General features: G+C 41.6%; 1 pseudogene; it reads right to left on the reverse strand.

Annotated features, from left to right (window-relative positions):
* Window positions 1-1740: 1740 nt before the first annotated feature.
* Window positions 1741-9701, reverse strand: LOC109464511 (annotated as a pseudogene).
* Between the last annotated feature and the right edge of the window lie 1095 nt (window positions 9702-10796).

The raw sequence follows: 10796 nt of genomic DNA on the forward strand, positions 1-10796 counted from the left end.
GAAACCGGATCAAAGCTAATCTTTCCGGCTCGATCCGGACAGTTGTGTCCTAGTGGGAAAAGGGCCAGTTCTGGTCATGTCCAGTTACTGTACTAGTGACGTCACCTAACAACTGTCTCATGTGTGTTTACTAGTCTCAAACCTTGCTGTTTTGTGTTAAGATAAAACTTAAGCCTACCTATAAAATACTACAATTATATACATTCCTATGCAGATTGTTTTGGATGCACCTTGCACCTCATCCACCTCAAATACAAACTTGCCATCATGCACGAGAAATTGTACCTCAAGTTTGCTGGATCCCCGATGGTCTCTGAACCGATAGACGTTTATGACACATTTGCCTATTTTCGGCATGTTGACCTCCGTCAGAGAGGGTAACAAAATTTTTCCAAAATCAGACGAAAATCATTGTGCGCGCTGATGTCATCCATAAAAATTACTTGCTGTGGCCTAATAGTGAGCCAGTATATCGGTGATTATGTTACTACTTTCCATGTAGTGTCTAACCTACAGTTGCTCAAGCTCGCTCGAACTCAGTGTCGAACTCAGGCTTAGAATAGTCCACTCGACAACGGTCCCTGTCAAGGATTCTTGTAATTGATAGTTTGTGACACTTTCCCGGAACTTGGAAATTTATGGATGTTTCTTTTGGGTCTCCTGAATCCACCGACACACGGTAGATACTGCGGTTTACACGCCTACGTTCAGACAAGTTAACCTACATGCATGTTCCAACAACCCTTGCCCTACCTGTACGTATTTTCCAACTGGTGAGGCCATGTGACTTGAGGAGGAGACAGCGAAGAGGAAAGGTGGGATGAACTGGACAGGACGTGTTGGGGCCCGCAAAGTCCGTGATTTCGGAAAATTGTAGAAAGGCGATTGCCTAACTATGTTCAAGGCAGTTCGTCAGAAAGCGCCACCTTACTGGTTGTGTGTAATGTGCAAGTGGATGTCTCCGCCCGTATTAAAAGTACCAACGCGTACCAGCAGATCTTTCGGTTGGGTGGCAAAAGACCGTATCCATTGGCCATCCTGGACACTCCTCTGGCCAATGGATACTGTCTTGCCACCGAAAGATCTGCTTGGAGATTATACCAGCTCAACTGGGACCCTCACCTGCTGTACACACCACAAGCAACCGCGCAGTCTTTTCGGGGCAACCGTGCAGTCTTTTAGGGGCAACCGTTCAGTCTTTTAGGGGCAACCGTTCAGTCTTTTAGGGGCAACCGTTCAGTCTTTTAGGGGCAACCGCGCAGTCTTTTAGGGGCAACCGTTCAGTCTTTTATGGGCAACCGTTCAGTCTTTTAGGGGCAACCGTGCAGTCTTTTAGGAGCAACCGTGCAGTCTTTTAGGGGCAACTGTGCAGTCTTTTAGGGGCAACCGTGCAGTCTTTTAGGGACAACAATGGTTGTGTGAATATCACTTAATTTTAATGATCCTCCACTTTATCTGAGATAGTTCTTACGAACTACTGTATTTGTATGATGGAGAGTGTTGCATGATTCAACTTGGCTTAGATCAGGCTCTGTTTCACGAAGGAGGTTTTCAATCTTCAGACTGAATACATAGAGACAAAATTAATGACCTCATAATGGTACATAACACTGAAACTAGAGAACTTGACACATTATGCAATAATGGTGCTTCATGATAATTGTACATGATTCTGTCACATTGAATAGAAATATACATCCATTCATCATTGTCAAAATAAATGTACAGCTTGGAAATGTCTCATTCAAGTATTTCAGGCACATTTCTCTCAATCTGTAGCTGTCCAAGGTCACCAGGGTCATTCCCTTCCAACTGTTGCTGTCCAAGGTCACCAGGATCATTCCCTTCCAACTGTTGCTGTCCAAGGTCACCAGAGACATTCCCTTCCAACTGTAGCTATCCAACTCCAAGGTCACCAGGCTCATGTCCCTCCAACTGTAGCTATCCAAGGTCACCTTGCACGATTCCTGCCATGTCGATGTAAGCATGATCACCTGCCCTGATGACAACGTTACCAGTCCCGGACACGAATTCGAACGTCTGTTGGACCGTGTTTCCAACAGCTCCTCGCTCCTCTTCATCGTCGTCTCTTCCGCCGTACAGGAGGTCATTGACGTCTTCTGCGAAGCCGAGGATGTCGTGATAGGCGAAACCGTCTTTGGCCTTGTTGATCTGATCCATGCTGTAGGAGTAGACTTCTTTACTGTGTTCCCTCAGTGCGCGAGCGCTGAGCACCCTCTTCTCAGTATTGGTGCCTGGACTGCTTTCGTCGAGCACGTTGATGAGGCTTGTCTCTATCGTCTCGAGCATCTGCCGGCAGCTCGGCTTGTCACCCTGCTCGCTTCGCACGCAGATGTTGACCGCACGGCCGTCAGGGGAAAGCTTGATGAGACCTTCCACGTTGATATCGAAACACTTGGCTCCGTCTCTCCACAGCAGTGGGCGGTTCTTCAGTTCCCTCATCAGGCGGGTCTGCACACGGGGGAAGAACGCGGAGGAGAACATGTCGGTGGTATTGGCACACTGGACTTGCTTGCCGAAGTAGACGGTCTTGGCGGGATTTGCAGTTGGCTGCCACTTTTCTGGAGGCATGGTCTGTGTCAGCAGCCCGGGGATGATGAACTCCTGTCCGTCAAAGGAGTGGCAGAGCTGGAACTCTTGCAGCAGGGTGATCAGGAGATTGACATCGGCGACATCTTGGAACACCTTCTCGATCTCCTCTTTCGTGACGACGTCGTCGACGGTTCTTAGATGTTGGATGGGGAAGTTTTCTGGAGCCATCACTTTGCCGAAGACATCTGTGCAGAGCCAGTTGGGTTTCAGGACAATGATGGGATCAGCATTTGGTGTGGGGACGAACAAGATCTGGAACAATATACAAATAAATGCTTGGGTGATATGAGCTTTAAGATTTTTAAATCAATTTATGAGTATTACAAAATGTTGTCTGCTTCAATTTTCTTTAGTACATGAATTTGATAGTAAAGAACTTTGCTATATGTCATCTGATGAACTGGACGATACTTAACCTCACAGTGTGGAAATAGTAGCAGGGAGAGTATAAGATTGGTTGATAGCTGACCAACCACAATACTGATGCACTTAAAAGTACGGATTGCAGGCTGATGGCGATCGCTTATGTGCATACTAGCGAGGATGTAATAGCAGAAAGCAAATTGCAAACAATATTCAGTGAGCTATGTTGATGTTTACCTCTCCGAGGTGATTCAAGTACTGTGAAGACGTCTTCAGGAAATCTTCATCGATCAAGCGGTCGATCTCCTTCGCCGCCTCCTTATACTCTGCCCATTGCAAGACAGGACACTTCGGGCTGCATTTCGTCTCGGCCCAGTTCGGTAGGCACTTAACAATCTCAGCACAAAGCATAGGCAGGTCTCGTTGATCCTACAAAATGAAATACAACAGGGCTGTGGCTGCCGATGGGTGATTTTAAAATAGATGATTTGCTATGAATTCGGGGTATCAAATTGAAATACATCTGATCTTTTGCAACAAGTGTTGCACTACATTGATATCTTTAGACATGTACACAGAGTCCATCCAACTAAAGCGACGGTCACAACCCGCCGTACGTGCTTCTGCGTGCTGTCTACGTGCAAAAACGTGGGTAAACGTAGGGCATCGGTGCGTGGTGAGTACCACCTCCGTACGGAATCCTACGGATTTGGGAGGACGCAGACACGCCGTAGAACTTTAAGTGCATGTAAAACTTTTTCTACGTGCGGTCTGCGGATTCACCACCCGTGCGTGCGAGTACGAGTACGAGCGATGTGCGTGCCCCGTGCGTGCCGTGCGGAAGAAGCACGCGTGAGTACGGCCTCCTTGCGGTAAAGTTGCAATCGCACGGAGATACGATGCATGCAACCGCTCACGGCCAGACTTGGCGTGCAGACCACACTCTTACACTTTGTCCAACCGTGCGAGTGACGTGCGTAGACGCCACTCCTTCCCCACGTTTTCAGAAAAAACGTAGCAGACGTAGCCTCCCAAAAAACGTACGGAGAAAAAGCACGTACGGCGGGTTGTGACCGTCGCTTTAGGTAAATATAAAAGGCACACAATGAGGTTATTGACAGAAAATGTAATTCTATTGCCAGATGTTGCAGATGGAATTTCGAAATTTAAAGACTAGCACTGTTGCAGTAGGACAACTCACAGCCAGAAGCTTGGTCTTCAGTCTTGCCAGAAGGTCTTTAAGACGCCACATGTCAGTTTGACGGGTTACCCTGCAGTCAAGGAGGAACACTTCATCTGAGATGTTTAGATGACCCTTGAACTCTGACGTCATCAGCTCAAGGATGGAAGATGCTTTTTGATGTCCTGATGGCATAAAACAACGACATATACCACGTATGTAAATGGGTAGCCGAGATCTTTTGGGAGGGCATAGTGGCTTAAAAATCTCGTCTATGAATACCCTTCAGCTGTTCTGTAGACAGTCTTACATGTAGTAGTACAGTGAGTACATGACAGGTATTGCAATGTAACAGAACAAACCTGTATCAGTCTGGTCAGCATGACTGGCCACAAGGATGATGTTTGGCTCAGCCTTTGTGTTGCAGGACTTGATGAAGCACAGCCACCAGTGGACCTGTAACAAGCAGCGAGGTGTCAGTTATTATAGGAATCAATTGAGACGAATTAGAACAGTTTTACCTTAGCAAGGAGGCTAAATCTTTGTCATGATTACCTATGTAGAAGATCTAAATACAAGTTTGGTCACCGTTTTCTTCTGTGTGTGGATATCGTCCATGATGTTGTACAGCACAATGAAGATGGTGTTCTCTGCATCCATGAACATGCTGTGGGTTACCGCGTACTCCGTCTGTCCAGCGAAGTCCCACACACTGACCTCCCCCACATCGGGGATGTAGATTGTTGCCACATTCACACCAGGGGTGGGCTCGTGTGGCTGGCTGTCTGAAGTCATTTGATCCCGGACCAAAGCAAAGAAAAATCCCTATATGCAATTATATTACTTCGTTAGTATATCCAGTTTAGTGCTATTGATGAATGTGTAATTATTCCAGTTTTACTAAAGAACGTGGAGATGTCCAGATCTTCTTTAGTAAAACTGAAATAATACCAGTTTCATATCAGTGACAGTGTAGGGTTGTTGTCAGATTGAAATAAAAGAATGATTCACATTTAAATCTATCATTTAACATTTTAGCTTCCGAAATCTATACAACATTGAATAATAAGGTGCACAGAATCTACAAAGAATATAGATGAGAAACTGTTTCCAAGTGACGTATTTTTAATAATAGCAGAATCATGCATTCCTGCAGGCTCAAAATTATATACTTATATATAATTATATACAGGTTAGATTTAAGCAATTTTGTGTCTTTGTGCTATGGATGCCTAATATCGCTTTAAAAATTATTATAATAATTCGTCTGAAATTCTAGTTTTTAAAAGGTCGTACCGTTTGCAGACTTTCCATCAAAGTAGATTTGCCAGCTTCCTGTGGTCCACAGAAGCACAGTTTAAACCTGTCGACTTTCTCACCACCGGACTGTTTCATCAGTTTGTGATAGGAAACGTCAGCAGCCAGGTTCTGGACAATAAATAAATGACGACCTTTATTGCACATTTTTGCCACACTGGGCTAGGTACAGGTCAAAACAAGACATGATGAAAATATATATACAAAATAAAACTAGCTATCATTACATAAATTCAACTTCTCGCTTTTCAGTGATAGTAGAGATAAAGGAACAGATATGTTTTTCGATGGAAGGTCTGTCAAGTCGCATTAGGAATATGAATTTTTCTACAGTGCTCAAGTGTATGAAGTGAGGAAATAGGTTTTGTACAGATCATTTGTACAGATCATTTCTCTCTTTACTATATAATCTACATTCTATAACAAAGTGACATTCGTCCTCTGCGTCTGCTTGAAAGCTGTCTCCACTTGTATGGGGTATCTCCCTAATTACCTTCATAAAAAATGGAGGTATTGTTTTTGGCGTGTCTGTGTGTCTGTGTGTGTGTGTTTGTGTTTCCGCACATTTGTAGTCAGCATAACTTCATAACGCCTTTATGGATTGTGATGATATTTGGTATGCTGGTAAATCTTAGGAAGACGAAGGTTAAGATTAATATGGGCCTCCTGGTGGATGACCTTGGTACTGCAGCAGAACTTATGGTTTTTGTATCTTTCGTCCTGAACATGCTATGGTCTTGACTTTTTCCTTTTTCTGTCAGGAATAAATGATGAGGGTTTGGTCCTCCTAGCAGCTTGTTCTGGAACTGCAGGGCACTCTCTGGCTTAAATCTTTGAAAGCCAATAAGCCCAGACAGGAACAGCGTATTTTCATCATTTTTGGTGTGTAGGTAGCTGAGAGAGAGTTGTAAATGCAAACTATGCAAATGAGGACTTAATTTGCATAATTAAGGAGGAAATCCTATAATTACGGTGTTTTATATAATAGTACTTTTATGCATGTAATCTATTTAATTCTTGGCAGGCGGAACATCAACAGATACCAATTATGCAAATTGTGACCTAATTTGCATAATTAATGTGAAAATTGATGTGACTCCTTATTGGTGAATGCATATGATGGGAATTTTATACCTTGTGACATGTGTAAGTTACTTAAAGGTTAACATCACTATGCATATATTATGTAGAGGTCATTTGCATAATTAATGAGGACATGTTGAAATCAAGTATGACAAAGGAAAGGAATTTCACACGAAAAATATTGTCTGAATTTTGAAAACCATAAATTAAACCAGATTATGCATATTATGACCTTATTTCCATAGTCAATGAGACAAATGAAAAAACATTTACGAAAACTCATAAATTTCATGGAGGTATGAGATCTCTGAATTATTGTTCCGCTCTTGCAGCTAGGCTACAAGATGATCTCGGAACACGTAATGATTGTTTACAAAATTTCAAGTGAATTGATTCGATCGGACAGGAATGAGAACTTTTGAACGCACCCCACATTTCAGAGCCGTAGAGAATAATGGGTTTGACGCATGTGTCAAATAGTTTGTTTTTTACAGAAATGGGTGCATCGGCTTTCTCTAGTGATTGATTGATTCCGAACAAAGCTTTTAGACCCTTTCTGTAGAGGTGTTTGTGGTTTGCCTTAAAAGTGCCGGCAGAGTTGACAACAATACCTAAGTAACAGTAGGACGTAACTAATTCAATAGGATATTTCTGATATGTAAAGTAACAATCTTTTGGCAGACGGCCACCCTTAGTAAAAACAATAACTTTTGTTTTCCTGAGGTTTACACTCAGTCTCCATGTATTACAGTAGTTTTCTAACTTATAAACCTCGCTTAGACTCGGAAAAGATAACTAAGTCATCTGCGTACAATAGACAAGGGGTACGCTCAGTATGCATAATTGGTGGTTCACATTCATTGTCAAAGGTGGTTGTGGGATCACTGATGAACAGGTTGAACAAAGTTGGGCTTAAATTACAACCCTGTCGTACACCACAATGCGTGACATAAGATTCAGTGAGGCCTTGACTACGTTTGATACAATTAGTAGTTTTAGAGTACATGTTTTAAATAGTTTGAAGAAATTTCCCCCTATACCAAGTTTGTTTAATTTGTATAGGAGCCCATTCCTCCATACCGAATCGAAATCTTTACTAAAGTCTACAAAACATGCAAATAGACGAGAATTTTGACTAATATATTTCCTAACTAAAGTGCTTACTTTGAAGAGATTGTCAGTTGTTCTAAAGTTTTTCCTAAAGCCCGCCTGATGTGGTTTGAATAATGTATTGTTTTCTAAATAATTTACTAAACGAGTATTCGAAATGGGCGAGAATAATCAACGTAAACACTCAACATTCATCATCCTAATATGAAGCCTTTCTCAGATATGACTTTCAGCTCAGCTTCATTAAGCGAAACCAGAATAAGCACCTCTCCGTCCGTAATGTGAATCAAATGATTGTATTGTGATGTCAAGACGTAATGAAGGACTTATTGTGCTAGGCTTTAACTATAAACGCGGTTGATGATGAAGAACATGATGAAGAAAATGCTATATTCTGTGTAGGTGAAAAACATCTCATTCTCTACTCCAACTATTTACTAACCTTTAGGAAATGCCGGTAGCCTTGGTCATCCAAGTAGTCCAGTGGTTTTCTCCCATTCTGTGTAGGGGAAAAGAGACTTTATACAATATTTACCTCCATGAAAAATGGAGGTATTGTTTTTGGTGTGTCTGTGTGTTTGTCTGTGTGTGTGTCTGTCTGTCTGTGTGTGTGTGTGTCTGTCTGTGTGTGTTTCCGCACATAACGTCAGAACGCCTTAGTGGATTGTGATAATATTTGGTCTGTTTGTAGGTCTTAGGAAGACAAAGTTCAAGGTCAAGTACCACCTCCTGGTGGCTGACCTTGGTACTGAAGCAGGACTTCCGTTTTCTTAATCTTTTGTCCTGAACATGCTATGGTCTTGGATTTTTGGTGACAGATAGCTTTTCCTGTCAGGAATAAATGGTGTGGGTTTCCCCCCCAACAGCTTGTTCTGAATCTGCAGGGGAGTTTCTGGCGAAACCTTTTAAAGCGGATAAGTCCAGAAAGGAACAACGTATCTTCATCATTTTTGGTATGTAGGATGAATTTGGTATGTAAGAGATGTAAATAATCTAATTTGCATAATTAACGAGGAAAGAAATTCTGTAATTACAGTGTTTTACAATATAGTACTTTCATACATGTAATGTATGTAATCTACGGCAGATGGAACATCAACACATACCAATTACGCAAATAATGACCTAGTTCGCAAAATTGAAGTGAAAATTCTGTGATTTCTGAATGGTGAATTTTATACCTTGTGACATGTGTATGTAAAGTTAAGTATATGTTAACATAACTATGCATATGTTGATATAGAGGTCATTTACATAATTAATGAGCACTTGTTGAATTGAAATATTGCCAAAGGATAGGGATTTCACAAGCAATATATAGATTATATAATATATATAGTTATATATATATATTATTGTAACTTGAGTTAAGAAAACCATAAATTAAACTAGATTATGGTAGGTACGACCTAATTTCCATAATCGATGAGACAAATCCCCAAAAACATTTACATAAACTCTACATATTTCATGGAGGTTTGAGGTCTCCTTATACTTGTTTAATTTAATTTGTTCCTATCCTTGCTACTTTGGTGTTCATGAAATGTGGTGTTAAATCTAGATTAACTACTGCACGGAGGAATGTATTCACATGAAGAAGGTAACCTGTTCAAATTGTAAGGTCTTAATTACAGTATGCTATGTGACAGCAGGTAACAAGATATACCCACCACATGCTGTCAAAAACAGCTAGGACATTGCGTACCTGTCTTCCCAGTTAAAACGTCCTGGACACCCTGTGTAATGTTTCTCGCTTAACATATTGAATTGAGCTTTTATGACACCAATCATCATTTAAGTCTTGATTTTCCTAGGGAACTTGAAACTTTCCATTGAACCAAAATCTGCTAAGGCTAATGGGCCCTAAACGCCAACGGATCATAGAACATTCAAAGATTTGTAGACATTTCTCAATCATCATTAACTGTCCCTTAGTCTTAGCTACATGAGATGATTGTCTGTACTTTATACCTCGGTCATCGCCTCCACATCAGCACCATGTTCAGTCAGCAGCTTCATTATCTCAGTCTGCCTGTTTGAGCTGGCCAGATGGAGTGCGGTCTCGCCACCCTGTGTAAACACATGCAGGAAGAAACTACTAGTATAAGTCTGCTGCACATTGGTTGATATACAAGCAGACCCTCAAGGACGGCAAAATTTTCTGTTTAATCATATAGCCGGGTGACGTTGACCAATCAGAAAGCTCTATTCCACATAACGCCGTCATGTCACAAATAGAGTCAAAACAGGTCTTTATTCATCGCAATCCATTCATTAAACAATCCAATAATCATCCGCAGTTGACCTCGGGTGACCCAAATGGAACACGACCCTGTTCTGAAAAATTCCAAAATAACCTGAGTTATGTTCCAATGACCTTGGGTGACACATAAGGAACACGTGTTCCCTGCCGATGACCAAAACAGAACACGACCCTGTTCCAATGACATGTTCCGGTGAACTCATATGAACCCTGGTAGAACAGGTAAAACGATCACACTGCAATGCGGTGTTAGATTTTTCCTTGAAGAACTGACTGATGCCAATTTAGACTCAATATGTGGGTCCCTGACATCGGGAAAGTTGCACAGGAACAGTGGCTAGCGGACGGGGAGTAACTGTAACGGTTTGTTATATGATTTAATTTGTATGTATACAGGAATGTGTCACTCTTTACTGTGTAAGTTTTGATAGGCTATATGATATAGCTTTAATGGCCCGCCCTTTCTCGGTGAATATGATCGATTTGATAAAGCCTTGTCAGTGCGCTCACTCGGTGGCTTTATTCGGTGGTTATAGCAAGGCTTTATTACACCATATTCACCTCGGGGCGGGTCATTAACCCTTAATTACAATGATATGACTATCTATCACTTTAAATCATTAACCGTATTACTTTGTCACATATGTAATACTATACATAACACCTAAATTGATAAGAATTTTTGTAGTCTGAATTGCATGAAACGTTTCTACTACTAGACTTGAACCTCTGCCATGGCTAATAGCTGGCCCGAAAAGTCAAGAAATCAGATAATGTTTCATGATAGTACATATTTCTCAAAGACTATTAACTGTCTCTTTATCCTAACTACATGAGATGATTGTCTGTACTTACGTTGTCCCTCGC

This window comes from Branchiostoma belcheri, unplaced genomic scaffold (assembly GCF_001625305.1).
Source record: "Branchiostoma belcheri isolate BF01 breed outbred unplaced genomic scaffold, Haploidv18h27 scaffold14, whole genome shotgun sequence".
In the NCBI taxonomy this organism is placed as follows: domain Eukaryota; kingdom Metazoa; phylum Chordata; class Leptocardii; order Amphioxiformes; family Branchiostomatidae; genus Branchiostoma; species Branchiostoma belcheri.